Here is a 10,972-nt window from a genome sequence, read left to right on the forward strand (position 1 = left end):
AAAAAAAAAAAAAAAAGAAGCGCATTTCTTTCTTCTAGTATGAATCACGGTAGAGCTGGGATGCATTAGAGCCTATCCAGCACAATTTTTTCACTTTAAGAGGAAATGGAGGTAGTTGAAAGTTAAATGTTGCATCAAAGATAATACACCTAGTATCCAGCACACAAAGCCTCCTGCATTGATTCTTAGATCTACTTAGAAGCCACAATTCCAATAGCCTTTTACTAGTGTTACAAAACATAGCAAGAAGACTCCACTCTCCCTGACCCCCAGGAATTCCAGGCTAGATCTGGACATAGCTAATTAAAACGGACATAAAGGATGTAAAGTCATCCTGGAGCTGGAGATCTAGCTGGAATTGCTGGGGGTCAGGGAGAGTGGAGTCGTGCAAGTATGCACATTGTCTAACACATACTCGAAATTATATTTATCCTCAGGACATCTGATTTGACTCCAATATTTTTATTGGTTTTAATTAGCTATGTCCTTTATAAATCTTTACCTCTACTTTTCCCTTTTGCATATGTCAGGCTAATCTCAAGTATAAGTTACCTGGAGGGGAAGAAAATACTTTTTGTTTGATCTTATGTTTGTGGCCACTAACAGCAGCATTAAAAATTAAAGTACAACAAAATATATAAGATTACAGAATCCTAGGAAAATAAAACAGGAATGTGAAAAAATGTGATCTAAGAAGAAACACCTCTAGTAGAGAGCTTCCAATCTCTTATCGTGCTTTTTATGTCATTAGATTTGTCCTACAGGCTAAAAAGCTTCGTTCTGATGATGGCTCCAAATACTTTTTTCTTCCAATGATGTCAACTTCCAATTATTTAGGTGTAAATAAGCAAAGTTTATCAAGTTGTCCTACAACATTCTATTGTCCGTTAATGACATCTTAATGCTCATTGGTACACATTATACTATCTGTAAATTTTAATACAACCATGTTATTTTCAACAGTACTTGTATTTTCTTCCTATTCTGGCATCAGATGAAGTCAACCAGGCAAAGGAAGCTTTCTTAAATCAACACTGGGGTGATTCTGCTCAGTCTGAGTGCGAGATTCTTTGCCAAAAAAAAAAAAAAAAACGAGGTGGGCTGTTCAACTTTGTTAAGACACTGAAGGATTGACAATGGTAAAGCATGTTATAGGAGTGCAGGATACACAAAGTTTACTACATATTTGATTTAAACAATTATTTAGGTGTAAATAAGAAAATACAACTTACAATGGGTTTGTGGGATATTATTTAGAATTTGCTCTAAGGAATTTGGGACGACTATAACCAGAGCCTTGGTTCCAGTCTAGCCTGGAGTCCCTTCCTTGTGTCATCCAAGTTCACGATTTGCTTCTGCGTGTTTGGTGCAGCGTCAGTCACAGTTGGGGATAAATTGGGATTCAATGATCACATTCTGAATACGGGCCCTTGTTATATACAAAAATGTGTCTAAATCTGTTACTGCTTACATAGTAAATGAATTGGATTAGGAGGTCATTATTAACAGGACTGACATCTATGGGCCTGTCTGGCAGACAGGATGCAAAGAGACAACAGAGAGCCTCAAGGAAACAACAAACAAAAATCTAAATGAAACAAAAACATCTGGCCATAAAGACGGAGAGTCTTTTGAAGCAGACTTGTAAACTAGAGCGAGCAGTGGGTCCAGGAGCAGTGGGAGTCCCACCCACACCCCATAACGGTCCTTCCTACCATCCCCATCCAGCATTCTCGCCTACCCTGACAGGGAAAGGACTGCAGCGGAGGGCCCAGTCCGACTATGGGATTTCTCCTTGGAGCACACTGGTCATGAGAAGTGAATGGAGTTTCTCTCCATTCCCCACAAAGGGAGAAGTACCCTGGGGGGGCGGTGAATCTGAAGGATCAGCGGCAGCATTTGGGGGAGATGGTGGAAAAGGGCGAGGCAAGCAGCAACAGGAACTTAGAGCCAGCCTGATCCTCACCCCAGTGCACACACACCAATCACCTGGAGAGGCTTTCTCCTGGACTTCCTCCTAATCCAAGGTGCAAGGCCCATATGTTAAAATATTAGGTATTGCTCCAGTGTTGTCTCACTACTTAGAAATGCCTGAGACATCCTGTGCGGGACCAACCTCCTCGCTCATCTGTGCTCTCAGTCCCTCTGCTCTCTTCTTCTGGTTGGTGCTCTCTGAGCAGCTAACTTCATTTTCTGATTACCCTGAAGTGAGTTCCTAGTTGGAATCCAGGTGGAAAAAAATTTAACTTACAGCCAAAACTTGGACTCCTTAAGGTTTTGCACATACAAGTGATGCGAGGATGAATAAAAAGAAAACCATTTATCTGGTAACTAATGGTTATTTTTATAAGAGATAAATAGCAATGACTATTTTTGTTAGAAGCTGTGCTTGATTAGATCTTACTAAATTTAAATATGGAAAGTATTAGCTCATCCAATATAGTAAATCTCATGCGGACAATAAGTAGTTCAGAAACAGATTGATCACACTGAAATGATTAGTAACCTAATTCTTTTAAAATTATTAATAACTGTTAACATTCTCTTTAAAAATTCATAGCCAGGCACGGTGGCTCATGCCTGTAATCCCAGCACTTTGGGAGACCGAGTGGGTGGATCACTTCGGGTCAGGAGTTCGAGACCAGCCTGGCCAACATGGGAAAATCCAATCTCCACTGAAAGAACAAAAATTAGCCATGCATGGTGGCGCACACCTGTAATCCCAGCTACTTGGGAGGCTGGCGCATGAAAATTGCTTGAGCCAGGGATGTAGAGGTTGCAGTGAGCCGAGATCATGCCACTGCACTCCAGCCTAGGCAACAAAGCAAGGTTTGTCTCCAAAAAAAAAAAAATTTTTCTAAACTATTTCATAACCATTTTATACTTCTCATAGCAATACCATTATGCAAATATTTCTATTATTACCCATATTTTATACCTCAGGAAACTAGGTGTTCTGTGAAAGTAAAGATGTTAGAAAACTTTTTCTAAGGCTAGACTGGGTGCCTGGGCTTAGAGCATTCAGCAAGTAGTTGGTAGAACCAGTAGCTGAATCAAGGACTTGAAAGTTTATTATTAAGTTTAAATATTAGAAAATTTATCAGCTATAAATACTGTGAAGAATAATTAGTAATAAGCCTGACATTTTAATAAATGCCATAACTCTTTGTATTTCAACTTCCACTTTTATTATCAGCTGAATAAAATATATTTTGATTCCCTAGAGAGAAAATTAATGAATATTTCTATGTTAACCATAAAAATACTAACATTCTACAAAGTAAGGTTTAGAATGGCATTTCATCAGAGACTAAATTGAGCCAATTAATGTGAGAGGACTTTTATTTATTCTTTATGTTTGTTTGTTTGTTTTTTTTAATGTAGGAAACAATTAAATTAGCTTAAACTCTTATTTAGAAAAGTAGAACATTGCCTGGTAGATCCAGACCAGAGTTTATTTCTAAACAAAATATGTATATATAAGGGTTGGAATATGATTAACAATTCATAAATCTTTTGCAGAAATCCCTATCACTTAAACATAGAAATATATGTGTCATTCCTTAGAACTAATAGTTACATTAAATGAAATACATTTGTCTGATTTCCCATTTTTTTTTTGTTTTTTTGTTTTTTAATCTCTGGGTTCTAGAGAGACAATAGGCACAACTATTTCACATTACCCTAGGTTAGCTATGCCTTTGGACTTCATAACAGGCTGTCCTATGATTGATTAAACATTCTCGGCCATTCTCAGGAAAGGATTTTTCTGATCCTCCATAACCAAGCATTCAAAAGATGCTGACATGCCAGGGTCCTCACACCTGGCATATCTATGTTGCTGATGTGGTCCCAAAAACTTATTAATAACCAAATTTATGGATCTAAATATTTGTTGTCTTTGGCCACAATACTGTTCTCTACCCAAATCTGTTACTGTCAGGATCTGAGAGTTTATTAAAATAATGGTTGAACAGCTAAAAAGGTAGTATTATTTGTTAGATTGCTTTATAGCTTCCAAGATTATGGATGAATAGTTTTGAAGGAATGAACCACATGCCTCCTTCTGGCAAATTTTAAACTCTTATATAGTTGAATGCTATCTTTATATTACCCATAAAAGTGTCATCTAAATAGCTTTTAAAAACTTTATTGGAGGAAGTCATATTTTAGGAAGTATTTGAATAATAAAGTGCTTTTCAAACTAGAAAACCAAAGAAGGACATGAAGAAAAAAATGGTTCCAAGCACAGATTTAACTTGAGAAAAGCATCTAAATCTGGAGTAGAATTATCAGGGAAGGACTGCAAATATATTTACTTAATACAAGTGGTCTTGGATGCAGATAAGGAATTTATAAATTAATAGGGATAAAAATACTGGTTAAAACACCCTACACCCTTAGTACTTTGAATAAACTATACCCATTTCTTTTAGTTTTGTTGTGCATAGCATTGGAAAGAATGGAATGGAAGGAGACATTTCAGTTCACTTAGGTATCATAAAATGATACTTGTAGTGCTTCTAAAATTGGTAATTGTTTTACAGTATAAGTGACAGAAAACAAACCCCACAAATAGAAGCATGAAATCCATTTGAAATAGCTAAATCAGCCAAAATTTGTGTTACTAACTTGAAATACATTCAATCATTTTGTCAAGCACAAATTCTCTTTATTTTCTTGACTTGGATATTTGAAGGAAGATGTAATCCACATGGTTTTTATTCTTTCACACTTGAGGTATTAAAATGGGGCTCAAACTAAGTATTCACATATCAAGAGACAGTTATTTCTCTTAAAATGTCTCTTTTCTTAGTTAAAAAGTAATTCACACTACATTATAGTCCAATGTTGTTAATTCATACATCAACTCCCAGTCCAGAATGCACATATTCTCTTAACATATCAGAAGCTGTTTTAAGTTTCACAAACAACCATACAGCACGATTAAAGATTAAGCTCTTGCCTTGTCTGTCACTATTAATGACCACTTAAGCCATGACAAAAATCATAAACAATAATTCCTATTTAGCTCGGAATTTCAAGGCTCAGTACATTTTATTATATCCTAGGAGATTTCAGATTTAGAAGTTCTTCCTTTATGCCTCTTATTCAGTTTTTATAGTTGAGTTATTTTTATGAAATATAGAGGATGATACCATAGGCTCTAAAAGACAGAATACAAAACAACATAAAACCAAAACATATAACTATTTATGAGTATAAATCCTCATCTAACACAATACTATCCATTGGGGTCCAGATCAGCGTGTCTGGTTCATTAAATTTATTTTCACTTGCAATGGTTTATGTCATTTCCTCCCTCAATAGCTGTCTTCATTGCCACTTTTTGTAGGAAAAAAGAGAGAGAAAAGAAGAAAGATCACATTGCAGCATTGGGAGCAGATTTCACAGGCTTCCTTGCCAACAGATTCCCCGAAGGCACAGTTGGTACATTGTCTGAGATGGGGGACAAGATGCAAGAGGCTCCTGTGACCCTTATAGGGGAAGCTTCTGCTGTGGCTGGTAGGATAGCTTCAACTCATCTTCCATAATACCAAATGTCACTTTGTGGGGGTAGCCTCCTGGCATTACCACTTGTATTTGTATGCCATAGTTCAAAGGACCACACTACGAAATAACTCCAGAATGTGCCTTATAACATTTAGTCACAATAAGGGCATTTACATTCTTCCCAAATATCCTTTCAAAAAAACAAAAATCAGTAGATTCACACTCTTGAGTGAGATGCAAAATTGCAAAGGGTTCAAGATATGTTCTTGGTGCTTAGAACAGAAAACATATTCTTCTTGTACTCTGCTTAGTGAGTTCAGTTAAGGCTATTATTTTCTGAGATATTTTATAAGCCATGAGCCAGCCCACTGCTGTCTCTCTTGACTATATATTCAATAAGGAGAATGTGATTATACAAAACTAACTTTTCCTGAACCATTATTGAAAGTGCCATAGGAACGTCTTGTTAATAAGAATACTATAGATGAATGATCAGGATATCATGAATTAAATCCTGTCCTTCCAAAAGATACATTCAGGTACTCAGTCCTGGTACCTGTGAATGCAACCTAATTTGGAAAGACAGCCTTTGCAAACGTATTTAGATAAGGCTGTACTGAACCGGGGGAAGGTGCTAATCCAGTATGACTAGTGTCTTTATAAAAGGGGAACATTTATACACAGACAAGGAAACAGAGACACAGAAGAAAGAACATTATGTGAAGACAGAGGTGGAGATTGGGGTTGATGATGCCACAGTGAAGGACCACCTGGGCTACTAGAAGCTGGAAAAGGCAGGGAAAGATTCTCAACTAAAGGTTTTTGAGACAGCATGGCCCTCCCAGCAACTTGATTTTGGACTTCCAGCCTCCAGAACTCAGAGAGAACAAATCTCTATTGTTTTCAGCTACCCAGTCTGTGGTATTTTGTGGCACTCCAAGCAGGTGGAGAAATAAGTCTTTGAAGCTTGCTAAGGAGTTCTGGTGGCATATCAGTGTCCACTTCAATGGATGAATTTGGAGTCATAAACATAAATAAATCTGGATTTTAAAAGGGATTGAGTATGTTTTCTGATAAACTAAAATCTGAGTATGTTATATAGAAGATGCACAGTCAGGAATGGAGATAAGCTTACCCAACCTAAGTGCCGCAAAGAATCCTCTTCCAGAAATATCCTTCCAGGGGAGGCCATCTGTCAGTACTACTATTTGATACACTTTTCACTGTAAGGATTGCATAATCTATAGCCCACTGAATGTGAAGGTCGTGTACAAAAGCTTGGTATTTCAATTGTTAGTGCTTTTCAGGTATGGCTTTATAAGATAAGCCCTGATGACAACCACTCACATTCAGTACAAAGAGTTATGTGTTTAGCCACTTGAGAATAGGGATCATTTTAGATAGATCTTGGTATTCCAATAAACTAGCACAGTAGCTGAAACATAGTGAGTACATGCCAAAAACAGTTGAGGAAGTGACATTACATATGTGTAAGTGGTTGGTTAAACAGGAGGAAGACAACCTCTAACTGAAAACTGAGTATTTAATATTAGCTTGGTAAAAAGGTAATTGTGGTTTTTGCAATTACTTTTAATTTATATTACTTTATGCAAACAGCATAGCAAAGATATTCACATGCATCATTTAATTTTCAAAACAACAGTGTCAAATAGATATTATTGTGTTTTATGGACAGGAAATTGAGGCTCAGGTAATTTCAAATAAAATCTCCAAGATCATACAGTTAATGAATACTGTAAAAATGATAGAGGCAATTCACATTTCAAATCTCCACATCATAATTGATCTGCTGTCTTCTATACTCTAAATGCCTTCTGGTGACACATAAGCTGGGAGAAGATCAGACCTCATTGTAAACTGCTGAGAGCCTAGAAATTATTTACTTCAACTGTTTCTATCGCTGTCTGCATTAAATGGGGTACAGATTTTCTGAAACCTCCTTTCTCATTTGTACACTCTGAGAGTACATGTGTTTATGCTTAAATCATACCAGAAACTGTCAGGCAGAACAGTTCCTAAGTCCAAGGATTATGCAACTTTAGTTATACAATTCAGTTGTATAATTGTAGAACTAAAATTTTAACCAGATACAGTCCCAAATGAATTATGTTAATTAACTCCATTATTTCTCTTTTTAAGATTACAGAAAATGTATGCCAATTTTATCTACGTTGTGCTGCAATATTCTAAATAGTCCCAATTAAATACCAACTATTTTGATTAAATGTTTTCTTTAAAGTCATCATTTATTATCATCTGATACGAAAACCATTCCTACTTGACACTGGACGCTTTAACTGCCCAGCATCTCTCCAACATGAAGTAACAGGTCCTGAACCCTGCCCCTACCCGCATGTCCTTTAAAACTATCACTATAGGAGTTAGCATAATAACAATGCAGCTGTGTCTTCTGGGCCCAAGCTTAGTGAATCCCAGTACTTTCCTAGGAATCTGGAATTTAGACCTGACAATCAGAGAGATAGCAGGGGTCATGCAAGCTACATCACAAAACTGCAGTGTTCTTGGAAGGAGGTCCAGGATGCCCACTACCAAATTCCCTAAAGCTGGTCATTTTAATATAAAATTATTCACAAGAGATTCTGAAAGACTTGCTAGAAATAAATCAGCCAAAACTAGTTGTGAGAGCATGAGCCTGACCAGAATAAAATTTAACTACCTCGTGACAAACAAAATTTCAAAACTCATTCAGACATTTCACGAGGAAGCCCATCATGTATAGTACAAACCATGCTATGGGTGACAAAAAAATTAACAAGTCACACTTCACACTACTGAACTGGACACTTAAAAATGGTTAAGACAGTAAATTCCATATTATGTGTTTTTTGCAATAAAAGTTTCTTCAAAACTATCCCCCCAAAAGTAATATAGGATTAATGTACTAGTTACGAATATAATATTTATCCAGTTGGAGTTTCCTCTTTCCAGTTGAGGAGGATTTGTTTGTCATGACAAAGAGATGAGGTTGCAAATGTGGCCCTGAATAATAATAAATTGTATTCTTAAAAAAAATGATATATACTAGCAGTGATGTGCTGGTAAGTTTAATAACCAGCTCTCAAACAATAAGAATGCTCTGATTTTGTAGCATTTGTCAGTTTCCATGATATAAATATTCCCATCATGGCGCATTTCAAGCTACTTATGTGGCCTCAGTCAACACAGAATTGGGAAGTGATACAGACAGCTGACTCTCTTGAGAGGACTTCAGCATACCACGGGGGTCGTGGCCAAACAAAACCATTCCAGATGTCTCCTGTGTCATTTCATTTATCTCAAGCTCAAAATGTATTGATGTAATGAAAGGAGCCTAATATTTATGAAGTGGCTACTGTGAGCCAGACCTATTTAAAATGATCTGATTTAGAAATGTTACGTACACCTTTGAACTGTACATTTAAAGGGTGAATTTTATGGTATGTGAATTTTATCTCAATTTAAAAAAAAGTCTGTATAATTTCTAATCATAGAATTGACTGCATTTCAGAATAGATTTTTAACCTTATTAAAAAGTCCCTTTAGGTTCGCCCAGATGAAAGATTGCAGACAATGAAAAGTCATTATCTTTTTCATCAGTGGCACTGTTGTTACCCGAATGCTCACCTAAATTGCATGCTGTAGCAGTTTACAGTGTTCACCTTTGGGGCACAGGTAACAAGAAGGCAACTTGGAAGTTTCTCTTGGTAGCCTAATGTGGAGGTGCAGTCCGTATACTTATGTCAGCTCTGTGCCTTTCATGGAAACTGATGTTGATATTTGTAGAAGGCTACTGATCCTAGCAAGAATCACAGTAATTAGCTGGGTGTGGTGGTAGGCACCTGTAATCCCAGCTACTTGGGAGGCTGAGGCCAGAAAATCGCTTGAACCCAGGAGGCGCAGGTTGCAGTGAGCCGAGATCATGCCATTGCATTCCAGCCTGGGCAACAAGAGCGAGATTCCATCTAAAAAAAAAAAAAAAAAAAAAGTCACAGTAGATAACTGTTCCAGTTATAAAAGTATCAATGATGTTGTAGAATATGAGAGCTTCAATTTTTATCCATAGGACAACTGAAATATATTTAACAATTCTTTTAGAAAATTATATTCTCATTATTAAAATAATGATGCAAGTTACAATACTAAAATCATAAAATTCTGGAGTGGAGAATGCCTACAAATTTCTTCTGACATATTTGTTTTACAGATGAAAAGAGAATAATCTAATAATGTCTCTTTTCTCTTCAAAACAGAACCAGTACTAGAAACTAGAAAACTCATTAGTCATTCAAACCCTGGTTCCAGCTTCTCCCTCATCAATCTGTCACATGGCATTGAAATTCAGAATGTTTGTCTTTTTCTAAATTCCTACCTTAATTTCCCATTCCAGAAACAGCAGACTTCTTCAATGAAATCTTCTCTATTTTGCATATTTTCAGTATAGCAGTCCCTGTATCCACTGGTTTGCCTTCCAGTTTTCAGCTACCCAGGACACCATCTGAAAATAGGTGAGTAGAATACAGTAAGAATTTTTTTGAGAGAAAGGGGGAGAGAGACCACATTCATGTAACTTTTATTACAATATATTGTTATTATTACTCTTATTGTTGTTAATTTCTTACTGTGCCTGACTCCTAAATTAAACTTTATCATAGGTATGTATGTATAGGGGAAAGCACATGTACTATGTTTTCCCCTATACATACATACCGATGGTACTATTCAAAGTTTCAGGCATCTACTGGGGTCTGGGAACAAATTCTCCTCAGATATTTACATCATTAAGAAACAATGCTTGCAACATACCAGGTTATCAAGAGTTACTGCTAATCTTTCTATTTGATTTGGTTTGCCACCCAAATCTCATCTAAAATTGTAATCCCTACATGTCAGGAGAGGGACTAGGCAGGAGGTGACTGAATCTTGAAGGCAGTTTCCCCCATGCTGTTCTCATGGTAATGAGCGAGTTCTCAGGAGAGCTGATTTTTAAAGGGTGGCACTTCCTCGGTCATGCTCACACTTCCACTTATCACCTTGTGAAGAAAGTACCAGTTTCCCCTTTGCCTTCTGCCATGACTGTTAGTTTTCTGAGGCCTCCCAGCCATGCTTCCTGGTAAGTCTGCAGAACTATGAGTCAGTTAAACTCTCTTTCCTTTGTAATGACCCAAATCTTGGGTAGTATTCTTTAAAGCAGTGTGAGAACAGATTAATACACAACTCTCGATTTCTCATTTCTAATAGTGAAACTTACAATTTATGTTGAATCTAGTGTTCCCAGTAAAAATGCAAAAATTACCAGGCATGGTGGCAACATGCCTGTAATCCCAACTATTCAGGAGGCTGAGGCATGAGAATTGCTTGAACCCAGGAGGCGGAGGTTGCAGTGAGCCAAGATCACACCACTGCACTCCAGCCTGGGTGACAGAAAGACTCCATCTCA

The 10,972-nt window shown here is 37.0% G+C and overlaps 1 long non-coding RNA gene across 1 annotated transcript in view; it reads right to left on the reverse strand.

The window, feature by feature from the left end:
- Positions 1–10,972, reverse strand: part of LOC108303159 — a 22,150-nt gene that overhangs the window by 861 nt on the left and 10,317 nt on the right. The window lies entirely within an intron of this gene.

The sequence above is a fragment of the Cebus imitator genome, unplaced genomic scaffold (assembly GCF_001604975.1).
Source record: "Cebus imitator isolate Cc_AM_T3 unplaced genomic scaffold, Cebus_imitator-1.0 Scaffold45, whole genome shotgun sequence".
In the NCBI taxonomy this organism is placed as follows: domain Eukaryota; kingdom Metazoa; phylum Chordata; class Mammalia; order Primates; family Cebidae; genus Cebus; species Cebus imitator.